This window comes from Bos javanicus, chromosome 6 (genome assembly GCF_032452875.1).
Source record: "Bos javanicus breed banteng chromosome 6, ARS-OSU_banteng_1.0, whole genome shotgun sequence".
NCBI lineage: Eukaryota > Metazoa > Chordata > Mammalia > Artiodactyla > Bovidae > Bos > Bos javanicus.
Genome location: NC_083873.1, coordinates 35,565,391 through 35,585,036, shown reverse-complemented (window position 1 = coordinate 35,585,036; position 19,646 = coordinate 35,565,391). Strand labels below are relative to the sequence as shown.

Below are 19,646 nucleotides of genomic sequence, written 5' to 3'. Positions count from 1 at the left end.
TGATTCATATTACCTAGATATTGAGTCTACTGTGTTCTATTTTAACAATTAAACACAGGAAGTGGAAAAACCTACCATTTAAATATATACACATGACTCTAATCTTCCTACTGTATGATTAATTTATCATCATTTTGTGAACAGAACATTTCCATTTCAAAATTGTGCCTATTTTTTAAAACTATAGTTAAAGACATATCATTTATCTAATTTCTAAATCCAGAAAGCTTACTTATTCCTTCTGCTTAAATATCTGAGATCCATCCATATCTTTCTATTCCTAAAATTATTTTTGGTACTTCTGGTATATTTTACTCTATTAGGTACTCCAACAGCCTTCTAATTTGTCTGCCAACTTCTGGCCATGCCCTTCTTCCACACATTGACTTAATTATAGCTAGAGAGACTTCCAAACAAAAATCAAATCTCATGATGTTACTCTTTTTAAGAATCTTTAATGCTTTCCCTTTGCCCTTAGAGGAAAAAGCTTTGTAGCAGGGCATTTGAGACTCATGATTCTGGTCCCTGCTTATTTTTCCACTCTCTTCAGACCTTGCTCTTTCCGTGCTCCACATTCCAGACATTCTAAAATATTGGTTAGACCCTAAATATACAGTGTCTTTTCTCTGGTGCTTTTACATTGCGGTGTATGGCTGAAATTAAGATTCAATATCAATGTTACCTTGACAACTGTAAAATTGGGAGAACCTGAAATGACCTAACCGCACGGTCCCTTCCTCCTGCCCCCACCCCTGAGTTTACTGAAACTCATGTCTGTTGAGTCGGTGATGCCATCCAACCATCTCATCCTATATCACCCCCTTCTCCTCTTGCCCCTCCTCTGACTTTTTGCTCTGTGATTCAGGCCTTCAACAGATGGTTGATGCCCCCTGAATTGGTAAGGGTGATCCTCACTCAATTTGATTCAAATGCTAGTAATCTCTTTTGGAAACAACCTCACAGATACAGCCTGAAACAATGTGTACCAGCTATCTGGGCATCCCTTAGTCCAGCCAAACTGACACATAAAATTAAGTATCAGAGGAGAGGAAGAGAGTGTGGCCACTTCCGCACCTTGTTCCAGTCCTTCTCAACATCACTTCCCCAGTAGGCTGCCAACTGTCACATCCTGAGTTGGTTCTGGAGGAAGCAAAGGAGGCATGAAAAAAAAAAAACCCAGTTGGCAGAGGCATATGTAACTTGATGTTTGGTGCCCTCTCAGTATGGCAGATTTCCCAAAGTCCATTCTTTTTCTCCTAAAATATTTTTGTGGGTTTCTTAGGTATTATCCCTTTGAAGGAGAATGAACACATCAAACTCAGCTCTTACGCTGTGAGGAATGTTCCTCCTGTAGTTGTTCTCTATGTTCCCTTGGTCTCCCAGCTACTTCTTCTTTGGACCGTATCTTTGCTCTCTTCCTGCTAAAGGCTCCTAGTTCCTGACAGTAAACCTTCTTGAAGATGATGTTCCCCTTAAATGATCCTTGTGTGGCTCCTTTCTCCAAAATCTGCATCTGACTTACCAGTTATGGAAAGCGTAGACTTCTGTCTTTACTCTGTGGGCTCAGGTTCAGACTTTTTCTTTGGAATTTCTGAGGTGGGAGTCAAATACCAGATGTTTACGCTCTCCAAACTTTAGTAGACAAACATTCAATTCGCCCAGCAGTACCTTGTTTAATTCATTCAGTAGCTTTGAAGTGAGGAAGAGGCACTTTTCCTCCCTACCTCAAGAGTAGGGGATAGGTAAACTGCCACTGTATTTGGATAACTTGTGCTAAAGAAATTATCTCATTTATTAGGTTTTTCCGACTACTTACATATCCCTATATTAGATAATAAACCAACAAATGCAAAAATATTTTGAACTGCCTCCTTTGCATACCCTGCATACATCATTTCACAAGATGGCTTGAAATGGAGGGCAGGTAGCATCAGTGGCTCTGTTTTCCCTTTGGGCCTGATGTCAAACTAAAGCAGAGGAAGTGCCATTTTAACATCGTTTAACATTTTGTATCTAATTTTTATTTTCCATGACATTACTGTACAGTCTGTATAATCTGGCTAAGCTTTTATCTATGAAGAAATTTAATTGCAATTGACTTGCTACATTAACCAAAGATTTTAAATGTAAGTCAATCATCTGTTTAAAACTGTATTGAGTATATACTTGCTGAGCACATTCATATTCCTGTTTGGAAATAGTAATATTTTAGGTTGAATCATAATTACCATGATTATTTAAAAATAAATAACCATTTATATAATATTTGTGATGTTTATTAAAATAATTCCTATCTTGTTTGGTATTTTAATTTCCACGCTTTGGTGGTAACATCAAAGGCAAGTTTTTCTTCTTTATCCTAAATGATTTTGTATTGTGAATATAAGACTCTCACATTCAGCTTCCTTCTTAATCTCAAAATAGGTCATGCAAGCACTAGGAGTCCTGATGAGTTCTCTGAACTTTTTGAAATTGATACAAAAGTTCGTGCATAAATCTACATTGTTGTAGTGCAACTTAATTTTAAAAGGACAAAGCCTTAAAACAGATAATTGAAAAAAAAATCAACCTGTATTTTGATCAAAGGAAACTGAGTGTTGTTTTAAAAAAAACCTTGTAACTATATATCAAAATAATTGTGTTTATACATTTATATTGTCATTCTACAAAGGATTTGACTTGATTTATAGAAATACATTGAGTTGAATAAAATTTTTTTAAAAAGGACTTTCAGTTTAAAATTGGAAGCATATAGTATTATTTCTCCTTCTCTAAGAAATCATAAGAAGTACATAAGAAAGATAAAATTAAACACAAATTTTTTCCTCAATAAAACTAGAAGACAGGTGAAACTCCACACTCAAAAATTGTTGCAAAGAGCTCTAAAACAGTTCTAACTGGTTCTATATTAAATTTTCTAGTCTCTTGTTAAAAATCTCAGTATGTTCATCTATTCTTGCCCCTAATTCAGTTAGCATTCTCATTACTAATGCTTTGAACTCTATCTGGTGAATTGTTTCTTTTTTATTAGTTTTTTCCCAAGAGGGTCTCTTGTGCTTTCCATTGAGACAAATTCCTCTGTCTCTTCATTTGACTTTTCTTTCTGTCTCTATGAAGTGAGGTGAAGCGTTTACCTATGTCGATGTTGATAAGGTGTGCTTATGTCAGAGCATTCCTGTAGAATCTGCATGTGCCCAGTGACTTTGGTGAGAGAGCTGGATTTGCTGTGAACACAAGTCACTTCCTTCCTCAGGTATGCTGGCAGCTGTCACCGTGGTAGGATGAGGGGCAGAGGCCTGAGCCAGGAATGAGACAGGGCTTCCCCTCTGTTCAGTGGCCATCACTACCCCAGTGGGGCCAGAATCAGGTCCTAAGTTGCTAGAGAAGATGCCCTTGGTTCAGGACTGAGCTGATTCAGCTTCATTTACGTGTGTGCTCTTCCTCTAGCACCTCTGCCCTAGAGCAGCGCTGGAGCAAGAGGGGCTGGTGTGGGTATTCAGTGGGGGTTGGTGCACGGGCTGTGGTGGTCTGGCTGCTGTTCGAGATCCATTCTGCCTCTGATGCTCTCCCTAAGCAACAGCAGTAATGGCTGCCCGCCTCCCTGTTCAGACCTCACATAGGGTATGAACCTCTTTAGTGTTTCAGAAGTAAGATTTTTCCTCTCTTGTGGCAGCCCTTGCTGTCATGTGGAGCTGCAACATGAGACAAGCAGTGCTGGAGCATTTGCTTGGCTCAGGTTGGGGCATACCCTGTGGTGGTCCTGGAAAATCACTCAGCCACCTTCATGGTTTCAATCTGCCCTCTCTGCCCTGCTTTAGGAGAAAGAAAGCATTTATGTGCATCTCATGAGCTGAGTCCAAGCTTCCCTCAGCTCTCCTGTTAGTCCCACCAGCCCCCCAACCAGCCAAGAGGGCAGTTGGGGGAACCCAGGATTGGGGCACCCAGTATGTGGCTTGAACCTCTCACCCACCGGGGCAGATCTCCACCTGTGTGATCTCTTCCTTTGAGTTTGTCCCTTCCCCAGGGGCCAGGTTCCGACCTGATCATTTCTCTTCCCTTCCTACCTGATTCTGTGTGGATCTTTCTTATAGCCTTGACTGTACAGGATTCTTTTTGCTTGTCTCCAGTTAGTTTTCAGTGAGAATTGTTCAATATGTAGGTATATATATATATATTTTTTTAAAAATTTTATTTTATTTTTAAACTTTACATAATTGTATTAGTTTTGCCAAATATCAAAATGAAATCTGTGGTAAGTAGATGAAATGGCTACAGGAAGCCACAGTTCTCTCTACAGTCAAATTATATTCTCTATAAGCATACACATGCACTAAACTGGTTTTCCCCACAGGCATGATTGTTCCTTAAATAAGGCTGTCAGGACTGCCATGTACTGACAGAGCAGCTGCACCTCAGTGTGATGATTTAAGAAAGACCATGTACTTCATCCAGATTAGGCCACCTTTGAGAGTAAAATCTATATATCTTTTTCATATTGTTCTCAAAACTCTACAAAATTTTTTAAATAAAAACTACATATCTGTATAATCTGAGATAAAAATTTTAAAACTTCATATTCATTATCTAAACATTAAAAGATTTGATTGCATTATATCGATTTAAACACATAATCTATGTGTGACCAGACTAGAATCAAGATGGCAGAATAGAAGGATGCAGAACTCACCACCTCCTACAAACACATTAAAAATATACTGCAAATGAAAAATAAAGATGTTTTAATTTTACCAATATGCTGAGGTTAGTGAGTGAAAGTCACTCAGTTAGTCTGACTCTTTGCAACCCCATGGACTGTAGCCCGCCAGGATCCTCTGTCCATGGAATTCTCCAGGCCAGAATATTGGAGTGGGTAGCCGTTCTCTTCTCAGGGGATATTCCCAATCCAGGGGTAGAACTGAGGTCTACCACATTGCAAGTGGATTCTTTACCATTTGAGCCACTAGAGAAAAGAAAGGATGATGTTTTAATTTTACCAATATGCTGAGGTTAGTAGAAAGTGATAATTGATTAAAAAGAAATTATGAACTCATTCATGGACTGGAAACTCAAAATCTTACTTGACTAGGGTAGAGTTGAGAACCTCAAACTTGATGTAGTAGAAAAATGTTTTGTTACTTCTAGAATTAGGATGAAAATAAAATTCTAGGCAGAATCTCAATGTGTATATATTTATGATTTGCAGTTGAGTTGTCAACTGAATTTAATTATCTCTGAATGTATTTGTACTTATATATTAGGCATTTCAAACATGCTGTTTAATTGACAGGTCAGAAAATTTCAGACTTTAAGATAAAGTAAAGCAAGGTTTTTTTTTTTTTTTTGGAAGGTGGATGAAGGCAACTAACTGGGTGAGGTTTCCTCCTGTATCTCTGCCTTTTTCTAGGCTATTACTTTCCTACCTTCTGTGGTCAGAGGAGATGATGGTATGTTCCTGGACCATGCTTTTACTTACCAGATGTGGTAAGGGACATTCTAGGGCTGACTATGATAAAATGTATTTGGAGAGGGAAATCTAAAATATTTAAAAATTTATAGCATAAAAGTAATTTCCCAGGGAAAGATGGTGATTGTAATTTGTCATTTTAAGAGGAAGTGGGGGAAACAACGATTTTTTCAGAATGGAAAGTATAGACTAATCTGTGTGGAAGATCTATGGCAACTTGCCAAAAAGCCATAGTCTTAGATCAGAAAGAATTTAAAAGTATAAGAAGAATGAAGCTGGGGAAAACCCAGCCTGGCACAATAGCATTGAGATGTAACTAAAAGGAAATTGGCTTGAAACTCAGGAGTTGAAGATATTTCTCTTCCATGATCTAGAGCACTAGGGTAAGGCACTCAGCATTCCTGGTAAATATCTCAAACTTTTTAGTTTGCAAGTCAGGGTCATTTGTGAGTTGTCTCAGCCTCTGTTTCTTGTTATTCCTTTATCAGCCAATGTGTATTCAATGAGTAGACATCCAGGGCTGCTCAGTGTCAGACCTTTGTCTAGCCCTTCCTGTCCCAGTGATGATGGTCCAGGCTCTTGAATTCCTCCTTAGACCATCCACACCAGCACTCGGAAAATGCACATACTCCTCTTATTTGATCACATGGATCACTTTGTCTATATATCTCCCCCTGATTCCTTCAGCTGGAAGTACTTGTGAAGTGAAGTGAAAGTGAAAGTGTTAGTAGCTCAACCATGTCCAACTCTTTGTGACCCCATGGACAGTATCCTGCCAGGTTTCTCTGTTCACAGAATTCTCCAGGCAAGAATACTGGAGTGGGTTGCCATTCCCTTCTCCAGGGTATCGAACCTGGGTCTCCTGCATTGTAGGCAGATTTTTTGCTGTCTGAGCCAATCCTAATCTCATTACTATAGACCTCATTTGGTCACTTAGGGCCCTCTGATTGAATGTTGATGCATCCCTTTTCCAGGCTATGATCTCTTGAGGAACAGTCTGTATTTTATTTTTCACAGGGTGAGCCAGCCTTGTCAATAAATACATGCAGGATAATTAACTCATAATTTAATATGTGATTATTAAATTAGTATAATTATAAAGATAACAGCATAATTAAAATGATTAATCAAAATGGGTTATTTTTTCATGCAGATTATTGGGCCTTGAGGTCATTAATTTTAAAAAAGATACTGAGAACTGGAGAGGAAATCACAATGGGGAAGGAATTGCTCAATAATGTAAATCTGTTCATAGAAAATTATGTGAAACTCTAGGCTTGTTTACTTCTATCATATCTAGTTTTTATACTATAACCAACTTTAAATAGGTATCTGTATACTTGAATACAATAAGTAGGTTGAAAAAATAGTATTTTCTTTTTTTTTATGACCTGGAGAACCATAGCCAATGAGAGACATATCTTCTCATTGCTTACCAGAGTAGGTGAGAATAGCTCCTTCTATGGAACACGGGGCTCCCGTATTTTGAGGTTTTCTTTGGGAGCTGTACCATTTCATTGGCTTCCCTGGTGGCTCAGTGGTAAAGAATCCACCTGCAATGCACAAGATGCGAGTTTGATCTCTGGGTGGGGAAGATCCCCTGGAAGAGGGCATGGTAACCCATTCCAGTATTCTTTCCTGGAGAATCCCATGGACAGAGGAGCCTGATGGGCTATAGCCCATGGAGTTGCAAAGAGTCAGATACAACTGAATTGACTGAGCATGGCACAGCATACCATTTCCTCACATGTTACATTGGTGAAAGCATCTAGTATATTACTATAATATATACTCAATAATAAATTATTTACTTTGCTGTTGAATTACCAAATACCTCCGAAAGAATATCCTGGTTATAATCATGAGCTGTGATATAGTTTGAGTCTTGCAACCCACCTGTTGTGAATAGGTTGTGCTTAATTTAGGAGTGCAAATTATGCTATACATACCAGATAAGTCTTCTATTTTTATAGCTAGAGAAATGACAAGTCAAGTTGACAGATTTAGAATTTTTATTTCCTTTAAAAGTCAAGTTCTACTGTAAATATTGGGTGGTGGTTTTAGTTGCTAAGTCATGTCTGACTCTTTTGCAACCCCATGGCCTGTAGCCTGCTGGGCTCTGGTGTCCATGGGATTTTCCAGGAAAGAATACTGGAGTGGGTTGCCATTTTCTTCTCCAAAACAGAAAAGAAAATCTTCCAGACCCAGAGATTGAACCCACATTTCCTGCATGGCAGGCAGATTCTTTAATTGCTGAGCCACCAGGACTTATTTGAATAATACATTATTTAATTAAATACATGACATTTAAATAATGATATTTAATTGAGCCCTTAGAAATAAGAGAAGGCTTTTAAATATTCACTTTAATATTTTTCCTAAAATTTAAACAGAAGTTTAGCAAAATCTTTAAATTGATATTTTTAAACAATCTACCAGAGAATTAAGTTGGGATTTGTCAGCACAGAATGATATATCTATGTTTCTATGTGGTGGCTCAGAGGTTAAAGTGTCTGTCTGCAATGCGGGAGACCCGGGTTCAATTCCTGGGTCAGGAAGATCCCCGGAGAAGGAAATGGCAACCCACTCCAGTATTCTTGCCTGGAGAATCTCATGGACAGAGGAGCCTGGTAGGCTACAGTGCACAGGGTCGCAAAGAGTCAGGCATGACTGAGCGACTTCACTTTCACTTTCATGCAGTAATACAGGATTCCCAGGTGGTTCAGTGGTAAAGAATCTGCCTGCCAATGCAGAAGACTCAAGTTTGATCCCTGGGTTGGGAAGATCCCCTGGAGGAGGAAATGGCAACCCATTTCAGTATTCTTGCTGAAAAAAAATCCCATGACAGAGGAGCCTGGCAGGCTGTAGTCCATGGGGGTCACAAAGAGTTGGACATGACTGAGCACACACTCGCATGCATGCAATAATAGATAGGGAAATTACTTAAATATATTAAATTTTAAAAAAGAGGCCTGCTTATACTGAAGGAAAGAATAAAAAAGGCTGTAGTGTTTAAGTTAAAAATAAAATAATTTCTAGACTATCTCTGGGTTCAGAATGATTCCGCAGCATTTTCCCATTTGTACAGCAGATGTCGCCAAAAAGTTAAAGATGCCTGAGTAGCAAATGTTCTTTATTACATAGAAGCGGTGATCATGTATTACTTGAATCTTAGTTGTGAAAAAAAAATGCTAGCAGAAAAAAACGTGTTTTTTCATAGACTATGCCCAACTTTATCAATTAAATGCAATGTTTCTTCCTATTGGATGGATTTAAATCCCCTGAAAGAACAATGTATTTTATTTCTATTTTTCTTTCTTTTTTTTCACATCTTAAAAAATTCCAGCAATTTTTTAAGATGTAGTTTGTAGGCTGTAAGAATAAAAATACCTCATTCAGTAAAGGTTAACCATCTAATAGCTATTAACCTCTGAGATTCTTAGGTGAAAGATATTAAATGAAATTTATGGCTAATTGCAATATGTTCCAATCATTGCATTTTTTTTTAATACAGTAAAAGATTCTCCCTGTACTATCAATAATGCCACATCATCATGTTAGAATATTTTTGCTGTGCAGTCAATTAAGGGTGGTTGAGAGCTGCTTCTCTCGGTTGGAGGCAGAGAAAGAGGATAAGGGCCTCCCAACTGCTTTCTCAGAGGCATTTGAGGTTACACAGTTGACACCTGCATTAGATACATATGTTTGGATCCAAAACTAGTGGGAAAATGAATGTGGACTAAAAAGTCTTTATGAATAGGCCCCTGCTCAATTTTACCATCAAGGCATGGGGCTGTAGCTACTGATGTTGATTTCCTGAAAGCATTGAGGTTGCTGAAGTTTGGGAAGTGGCATGACCTCAATCCTGCTCTTTGTTCCCTTTTTGGAGCTGTTGTCTTGGGGTCAAACAATCAGTGCAAGGTTGGAATCAGTCAGCCTCTGGTAAGTTGAGAAAGCAGCTGCTGCTGCTGCTGTTGCTAAGTCGCTTCAGTCATGTCCAACTCTGTGCAACCCCATAGACAGCAGCCCACCAGGCTCCCCCATCCCTGGGATTCTCCAGGCAAGAACACTGGAGTGGGTTGCCATTTCCTTTTTCAATGCATGAAAGTGAAAAGTGAAAATGAAGTCGCTCAGTCGTATCTGACTCTTCACAACCCCATGCACTGCAGCCTACCAGGCTCCTCCATCCATGGGATTTTCCAGGCAAGAGTACTGGAGTGGGTTGCCATTGCCTTCTCCTGAGAAAGCAGCTGGGAGGCCCTTATCCTCTTTTCTACCTCCTACCGAGAAAAGTAGCTCTCAGTCACCCTTAATTGTAAGGCAAAAATATTCTAACTTGATGATGTTGGCATTATTGATAAGGTGTCAACTGTGTAAGCTCAAATGCCTCTGGGATCCAGACAAATGACAAAAAATGTTTGAATTGGTCCAGACTATTTGTTCTACCATACTACACTCCAACTCAAACCTTTGTCAACATTGTGTCTACCTGAACATAAATCTGTAAGTCAGTTTTAGCCTCCAGGTCCTTAGCTTTTGACTCTCTGATCTAATGCTTGGTTTATGTTTATTTATATATATCTAGAGAGACAAATGGGAGAAGGCAGTGGCAACCCACTCCAGTACTCTTGCCTGGAAAATCCCATGGACGGAGGAGCCTGGTAGGCTGCAGTCCATGGGGTCGTGAAGAGTCGGACACGACTGAGCGACTTCACTTTCACTTTTCACTTTCACGCATTGGAGAAGGAATTGGCGACCCACTCCAGCATTCTTGCCTGGAGAATCCCAGGGACAGGGGAGCCCAGTGGGCTGCCCTCTATGGGGTCGCACAGAGTCGGACACGACTAAAGTGACTTAGCAGCAGCAGCAGCAGAGAGACAAATCATTAACTTAGGTCTTTATGAAAGCAACCAAAGGATTTGTGCAGGCAGATTGAGCGTTCTCATGAAGTCCATGAAGCAATTTTTAACATAATCATACAGGTAAAATTGTAAAGGATGTTATATATACAGGATAAAATTATAAAGGATATTGAGGGGAGGTCTTGTGTCTCTTTCACTTTCTCTTCTCTAAGCACCTTGAAATGATTTCTAGTTAGAACATTCCTGGTTCTGTCTATATTGCCTTTTCTGTTGTCATCAGCCTGCACTGAACTTCAGTCTCTTGTTTTAGAATCCAAAACATTGCCAATTAATTCAGTGAAATATCTCATCAAACCTTCCATACCTGAATTGATAGCACTGACCAGATATTGTATTGAATGTAATTCCATAGCACACATGTAATTTAAGGATATGGTTTCTGAAATAAATGGCAAAATAGATTTAACTTGAAGAGCTATGTTTAACTATCTTGAGATTATTGAATTCCAATAGAACCCTGAGAAATCTTTTACTCTATTTCTCTCCCCAAATAAGTTATAACAAAATGTGGATAAAAATTAGGTTCAAAATTAGCAATATTTTCTCTCAAAGCTTTTTTTCCTTTTCCACATTTTTCTCTATTCTCTACATCTATGCAGTTTTTTCAATAGCTATTTGCACTTAATATTTACAATATGTAGCTAGAGTTGGACTATAAAGAAAGCTGCAGAGAAGGCAATGGCAACCCACTCCAGTAGTCTTGTCTGGAGAATCCCATGGACGGAGGAGCCTGGTGGGCTACAGTCCATGGGGTCGTGAAGAGTCAGACATGACTGACGCGACTTAGCAGCAGCAGCATAAAGAAAGCTGAGCACCAAAGAATTGATGATTTTGAATTGTGGTGTTGCAGAAGATTTTTGAGAGTCCCTTGGACTACAGGGAGATCAAACCAGTCAATCCTAAAGGAAATCATTCCTGAATATTCATTGGAAGGACTGATGGTGAAGCTGAAACTCCAATATTTTGGCCACCTGATGCAAAGAACTGATTCATTGGAAAAGACCCTGATGCTGGGAAAGATTGAAGGCAGGAGGAGAAGGGGACAACAGAGGATGAGATGGTTGGATGGCATTATGACTTTATGGACATGAGTTTGAGTAAGCTCTGGGAGTTGGTGATGGACAGGGAATCCTAGTGTGTTGCAGTCCATGGGGTCACAAAGAGTCAGACATGGCTGAGTGACTGAACTGAACTGAATAGAATCTTTATAAATAGCATTTGAATTATTGCCCAATACTATTCCATCAAGTTGATAGGCCAAAATGTAGTTAATTATTTCCTATTGATAAATATATAGTTTTTTGTTTGCTACCATAAATAAATTTGCAATGAATATAGATAATCTTTCCTTTAGATTATCCTTAGGAAAATGAGATTACTGCAGATGAGATTACTGTATCAAAGGATACTACCATTGATATACTTTTTGGAATACATAGTAAAAATGACTTCTAAAATATTTATCAGTTTCTATATACACATTACCAGCATAGATAATTACCTTATTTTTATTTTGCACTCATTAAGTATAACATGCTTCCAAAATTTTAATTTTCTATCTCTTTTTTCATTTATTTGTTTCCTAATTTTTCCTTATGTTTCTTATCAATTTCATCTTTTCCTGAATACATTTTATTAGTTTTTCCTCTTTATTTATGATATATTTTACAATAAAGAAATAATAGTTCATAGGATAATCTGTTTATCTTTTCCTCTGTGGTATCTTCTCTTCTTTTTATTAAGATTGTAAATGAGACCACTTTCCTCCAAGGTCTTTTGTTAATTAGCACATATAATTCTTCCTGGCAGCTAAACTGTGGGTAATGTCCCTATTTAGTCATAAATCTCCTGGTTTTGTAGAGAAGGCATGTGATAAAAATTATCTTTAATAATTCTCATTAACTTTGAAACACTTGCTACAAATACGCTATTATTTACTGTCTTAACTAATTTCATTGGGAATAACTAAAAATAAAAACTTGCTAGTAATTGGAACAATTAAAAATGCAGTAAATTTTGATATGTGCTGTGTGTATTAGTCATTCAGTCATGTCCAGCACTTTATGTCTCCATGTACTGCAGCCCGCCAGCTTCCTCTGTCCATGAAGTTCTCCAGGCAAGAATACTAGAGTGGGTAACCTTTCCCTTCGCCAGGGCATCTTCCTGAATCAGGATGGAAACTGAGTCTCCTGCATTGCAAGCAGATTCTTTACTGTCTGATGCCACCAGGGAAGCCCAAATTTTGATTTAGTGCTGCACAGTTCTGTGAATTTTAGGCTATTTTTTCCCCCTTCAACTTATTTACTTAATATTCAACTCTAAGTACCAAGGAACCACTTCTGAAATTTTTTTTTTCTCAAAGATATAATGAAATCAATTATTGTTTTATAGAGCATACAACTTGTTTTAACCAAACAGGTAATTTTCAACCAAACAGCTAACCAGTTTCTAACTGGTTATTTAAAATGTTAACATTTGCTTTCAAGTTAATTTTCTCTTTTTTCAAAAAAGGGGCCACATGATTTAAGAATTTTTTGTTTTGTTTTTCTGGACATTGGCTATCTTTAAAATATTCCAATTTATTGATGAAAGAGTGACCTATTCTTTTTTATGTAAGAATTTGGGAAGATGAGATGATATCATCAACTTCTTAAATATGAAATGTATCTACTGTACTACTCAGAATTCGGTTCAGGAAATGCTTTAAGCTGATAGGGATTCACTATAATTTGCTGAGTGACCCCATACAACCCTTCCAACAACAATTATTAATCTCTTAGGCTTAGTGTACTCACTCAAATAGACTAAATAAACTGAATATTTGTTTAGGTCTTCACACATTTCAGATGCAGTAAGGTTCCCTGATAGCTCAGGGAACTGTCTGCAATGCAGGAGACCCCAGCTTGATTCCTGGGTTGGAGAGGTCTGCTGGAGAAGGGATAGGCTACCACTCCAGTATTCTTGGGCTTCCCTTGTGGCTCAGCTGGTAAAGAATCCACCTGCAATGCAGGAGACCTAGGTTAGAACCCTGGGTTGGCAAGATCCCCTGGAGAAGGGAAAAGTTACCCACTCCAGTATTTTGGGCTGGAGAATTCCATGGACTGTATGGTCCATGGGGTCACAAAGAGTTGGACACGACTGAGCAACTTGCAGTGCGCTGCAGTTCATTCTTCTTGGTCTTTGTAACATCTAGCTGATCTCCAAATCAAGAGATAAGAGAGCATGTATCTGGAAGAGATTTCTTAAACCTCATGATAAATCAATATCACAGACAGCAAACCACAAATTAATGGAAAGGCAAGACAGAAATCATTGTATTTCTCATTAGATCCTCTGCCTTCCACCTATTAGGATTGCTGACCCCTGTTTCACAAACCTTGATGTATTCTGAGCCCCAGATCCCATCAGCTTATTATCATGTCATTATAAGCTATTATTATTCATTCCTAGAGTGCAAATGAGTCCTCTCATTTGGACTCCAAGGGAATGACAATTTGCAAAAAATGAACACATGATTTATTTTTGCCTCATGAGTTTAAGTTTAATTTTAGGTTTTAAAAAGGAAAAGCTAAAGGGACTGGAGACTTGCTATGGTTAATTCTAATGGAACATTTCATAGTCGTAGATGACAGAACCTCAGGGTCAGAAGGCATCTGAGAGTCTCCTACTCAAGTCACACTGGTCTCAGACTGTCGTGTGTGTGAGAGAGAGATCTTGTAAGGAAAACAAGGGACCAGTCTATGGGAAAGGCGGCAAACAGGAAAGGAGGATGGCAGAAAGGAATGGAGACGTTCCAGCATACTGGGATCAATTTCAGTATCTTTTACTCAGGAAATCTTTGCAAAAATGTATTCCTTTGTGAGGCTCTTGTGAGACTTCTTTCTTTGGTACTGTAGTGAAATTCTTAGTGCAGTGAAAGTATTGAAAAAAACCCAGGTGATCCAGAGCTTACTGGAAATACTGCACTCCTTAGATTGTCATAGAGAAGAGTGCAGGGTTAAGGGTGAAGTGACAGCTGTTTCATGCTGGCAACTTTGTTTTATTATGAAATTGCTTCTTTTTGTTTCCTGAGTGAGAGCTTCATTTGCAAGAGCTGATTCTTACAAAATGGCATTACTCCAATATTTTTCTTCAAAAATTGAAATCACTTATATCCTTTTTCCATGAGGAAATGTGAAATTCATATTAAAGTAATTGTCAGTAATGTCTGCAGAATTCTTGGTAGTTCTTTGATGAAATATTCTAGGTCCATAGGAATTACGCATTATTGTCTTTCAGGTTTTATTATACAGGAAATTCAGGGAAAAGTAGGAATGCTTTGTTTCTTTAGCAGGTACATACTTGGCCTCCCATGAATGTGACTAATAATGTATTTTCAATATAAAGCATTTTTTTTTTTCCAGGAAAGTGTTTTAGGGAATATACAGTCAGAAGATTTAATTCTTTGCTGGCTGTTCTTCCCATTGCAGTGTTTTAGGATAATCACTCATTTTTGCCTGTGACCTAATACTCTGTTCCTTCAAGCAACTGAACAAAATAGAACCTGGACACAATCCCCATACTTAAAAAGAATCTTGTCTTGCTTTGTTTAATTGCTTGTATGTGAAAAATCTCTTTATTTCTCTTTGGTTTTATTTACTTTCTAGATTATTCAGTTCAGTCACTCAGTCATGTCTGAATCTTTGCAACCCCATGGACTTTAGCAGGCCAGGCCTCCCTGTTCATCACCAACTGTTGGAGCTTGCTCAAACTCAGGTCCATCGAGGTGGTGATGCCATCCAACCATCTCATCCTCTATTGTTCCCTGTTGTCTGTATTATTAGCCAGTAGGAAAGTTATGACCAACCTAGATAGCATATTCAAAAGCAGAGACATTACTTTGCCAACAAAGGTCCTTCTAGTCAAGGCTATGGTTTTTCCTGTGGTCATGTATGGATGTGAGAGTTGGACTGTGAAGAAGGCTGAGTGCCGAAGAATTGACGCTTTTGAACTGTGGTGTTGGAGAAGACTCTTGAGAGTCCCTTGGACTGCAAGGAGATCCAACCAGTCCATTCTGAAGGAGATCAGCCCTGGGATTTCTTTGGAAGGAATGATGCTAAAGCTGAAACTCCAGTACTTTGGCCACCTCATGGGAAGAGTTGACTCATTGGAAAAGACTCTGATGCTGGGAGGGATTGGGGGCAAGAGGAGAAGGGGATGACAGAGGATGAGATGGCTGGATGGCATCACTGACTCAATGGACGTGAGCCTGAGTGAACTTCTGGAGTTGGTGATGGACAGGGAGGCCTGGCGTGCTGCGATTCATGGCGTCGCAAAGAGTTGGACATGACTGAGTGACTGATCTGATCTGAAATACAGCAGGGCTAGGTTTCTATACTTCCAATTACTATAATCTGAATTTCTTCTACACTCTTTCCCATGGATCATTAAATTGCATTCCCAGATTTACCTTCAAGCAAACTTATATCTTCTTTTGGGATCTCCATCTTTCTTTCTTGTTTATTGAAAAAAAATCTTTTATCTACAGATGTATTTTGAGCACAAACTATATATGAGGCATTACTCTAGGCTCTGATAGAAAATTTCATGAATGGGATGTCATTTAGGAAATGCCTTCAAGGATGAGTAGAATTTGACAATTAGATTCTTATTTTTTGGAAAGCTTCTGGGGTAGAGGTAAGGTAAAAGTCATATTAGTGGGGAAGTCTGCGGGCTGTTATGTTAGGAAGTAGCTGATAAGCTAGTTTAACTGGAGTACAGGATTTATGAAGGGGAATAATGGGTAAAAATGCTAGAATGGTAAGTTTAGGCAAGGTCATGGAGAGTACTATGGGCTTCCCAGTGGTTCAGTGGTAAAGAATCTGCCTGCCAATGCAGTAGACACAGGTTTCATTCTTTGGTCAGGAAGAGCCCCTGGACAAAGAAATGGCAACCCACTCCAGCATTCTTGCCTGGGAAATCCCATGGACAGAGGAGCCTGGTGGGATACAGTCCATGGGATTGCAAAAGAATCAGACAAGACTTAGCAACTAAACAATAAGAACATATATAATTATATATATTATGCTATATATAATATATATAATTATATATATAAATATAATTTTTAAAGCAATCTTAAACTTACAAACTCACAAAAAGTTGCAAGTTTGGTGCCAAGAACTTCTATTTTCCTCCACCATTTGAGAGTAACTTGTTGGCTTGAAGTCTTATCACATCAACTACTTTAGTATATATTTCATATAAATGGAGACATTTTCCTGTACAACCATCCAACATCCAAATGTAGAGGAACCATCCAAATGTGGAAATAATAACTTATCCTTAGACATCATTGTATTTTCTCCAATTTTTCCAGTAATATCCTATATAGGACAAAGACTTTGGTAAAAATCATATTTGAAGGGTATTTCTGAGTATTTCAAATACCCATGTAGTCCTGTTAAGGGGCTGTGTGCAGTGCTCCAGGAAAGACATATTTATCAGGGCCCTGAGAACCTTAGTTGGTCTCAAACCACTCAGTATTGTGTTCCCAGTGTTATCACAATATTTTCTCAGTAAAATCTATTTTATTTTTTTTGTAGGAGTTCTATCCTGATGACGTTTATAGGACACCATGTGGTTTTGACTAGACAGTGAAGCCAGGGCAAACCCGAGTGTTCTCTCTTCTCCACAGCCAGGTGATGACACCTTCCCCAAGAGGCTGTGCAGGTGAGGTGGCCTCTTGGTCAGCTCCAGCAGTCCTCCAGTGAGTCCCCATGTCTGAACTCTCATGAAGACAACACTGAAAATCCCTGCCCCCATTTAAACTGTCTGAACTCAAGGTTTGAAATTTAAAGCTCTCTGGTTTAGAATTTCTATTTAATTGAAAGTACAGAATGCTGCTGCTGCTGCTAAGTTGCTTCAGTCGTGTCCGACTCTGTGCGACCCCATAGACAGCGGCCCACCAGGCTCCCCTGTCCCTGGGATTCTCCAGGCAAGAACACTGGAGTGGGTTGCCATTTCCCTCTCCAATGCATGAAAGTGAAAAGTGAAAATGAAGTCGCTCAGTCGTGTCTGACTCTTCACAACCCCATGGTCTGCAGCCTACCAGGCTCCTCCGTCCATGGGATTTTCCAGGCAAGAGTACTAGAGTGGGGTGCCATTGCCTTCTCCAAGTACAGAATAGATATATAATAATAAAATTTTTAAAAAATGGTAAAGGGATGCTCTATATCGCCTTCATTACCACCACCCACCCCAGGCTGGCCACAGACTTATGATTCAGTATTAGTCTTCACTGATCTGTGTTCTACCCACAGGTGGGTGCTTACCTTGCAGCACCCCAAACAGATGTGTGCCTCTCCCCACTGCAGTACCTGTATTCACAGTGGGTTCTCCTCAGGGTGTTTGTCAGCCTGAAGTCATTCTGTCATTCTGTGTGTTCCGGTGGGACTTGAGATCATCCAGTTTTCTGTTTCAGTTAGAATATTTTCATCTTGTTAGTAATGAATCTTTAGGTCAGAAAGTGATTTTCATTTGGTTTTTAAGGCAAATTTTTGGAAAATTCAAGTAACGGCCATCATAGTTTAAAATGTTAACTCTGTCACAATATTGGAGTACTAACTGTATCAAGCCCCATCAGTTCCAAATCTGTGTCTCCACATTGTGATTACACTTGGCTATGATAGTTCTATTGTATTATTCTTCATGATCTTATATATTTCCTTACTTTCATCAGATTCGAGCAGAAAACGTACCTGGAAGCATCAAAAGATTCCGAGCAGAATTTCATCTGACTCTGTGGCTGTCTCCTCTCAGGGCCTCATTAGTGAAGATGTGGCCTCTGCAAAGTGGCTGCCAGGCGTCCTGCTGATTTCATTCCCTGCTGGTGTAGTTGGATCTTGATGAGGACTGGAGGGAAAACAAAGGAAAACAATCTGTGACCCAAAGCCCTTGTGTCATTTGGGAGAAAAATGTTCCCAATGGGACCTTCAGGACTGAGCTCCAAGGTTTGTACACATATGTTTAAATACCACTGGATTCATGTTTCAAATAATACCATTATTTTTGAAATACAAATGTGAAACATAAACTTCTACATGTGTTTATGTAATGTGTCATGGTTGAAGCAGAAAGAATAATAGGAATATTCTCATTTTATCTATATTGTAAGGGAATGATGTGCTGAACTGGGATTTATAAAGGGAAATTTAAGAAGGAAAATTTCCAGTGTAGTTGACCATTTCTTTTTCAGGATGATGGCCTTCTTATCATCCCAAACAAGTATTCCCCATCCTTTGACACTTACTAGTAGAATATTTGTCATAGCAATGAAAAATGTTGTTTGTTGTTAAAAGGAAATTTATTACCTATTGTATAAGTTCTGGTTGTAGCTTAGAGGATAACAGGCAATTTCTGGTAAGAGAGTTAACAATGTATTTCCACGGTCACTTAATGTGTGCTTAGTTGCTCAGTTATGTCCGACTCTTTGTGACCCCCATGGACTGTAGCCTTCCAGGATACTCTGTCCATGGGAATTCTCCAAGCAAGAACACTGGAGTGGGTTGCCATGCCCTCCTCCAGGGGATTCCCAATCCAGGGTTCAAATCCAGGTATCCTGCATTGCAGGCTGATTCTTTACCATCTGAGTCACCAGGGAAGCCCCACTTAATAATAGTTTGATCTTAAATTGAATATAAAATATTCATACTAAATTCTTTTGACTTATTCACTTTTTTAGTTATACCAAAAATTAAGTTGTACCTTAAGTAGATTAAAACCTTTTAGGGTAGACATTGCTATTATTGGATTTCTGGTTAGATTATTGAATTCTTTTTCTTCATATCACTGAATATAGCAAAAGTAGGAGATAACATATGGCTTAAAATATGGGTTCTCATCCATCAAAGGATCACCTTGAATTTTACAGAAGGAATCTCTAAGAGATGAATGACTGGTTCTTCTAAGCATTATTGAATGCACTTGCAGTTAAAACATTTACTTGTAACAAATTGTGCGTGTGTATGCTCAGTCACTGAGTCATGTCCAACTCTTTGCAACAAGTTAAACCTCCTCTAAGTCAGAGTTCCATTTGCTGCCCAGTGAAGATAATAACTGGAAGGTCTTCTTTAGTGATTATACACGATCATATGAGAAAGAAAGAGAAAAAAAGGAAGAAAGTGAAGTCGCTCAGTTGTGTCCCACTCTTTGTGACCCCATGGACTGTAGCCTACCAGGCTCCTCCATCCATGGGATTTTCCAGGCAAGAGTACTGAAGT

At 38.8% G+C, this 19,646-nt stretch overlaps 1 long non-coding RNA gene across 2 annotated transcripts in view; it reads left to right on the top strand.

Annotated features, from left to right (window-relative positions):
* LOC133249369 (uncharacterized) overlaps positions 1-19,646 on the top strand; it is a 359,376-nt gene that overhangs the window by 63,211 nt on the left and 276,519 nt on the right. Inside the window, exons 5-6 of one of the 2 annotated variants that reach the window (XR_009736924.1) lie at positions 16,971-17,097; positions 18,107-18,377. This is a non-coding gene — a long non-coding RNA (uncharacterized LOC133249369). The remainder of the gene's footprint in view (positions 1-16,970; positions 17,098-18,106; positions 18,378-19,646) is intronic. The other variant, XR_009736925.1, reaches the window with a different exon arrangement.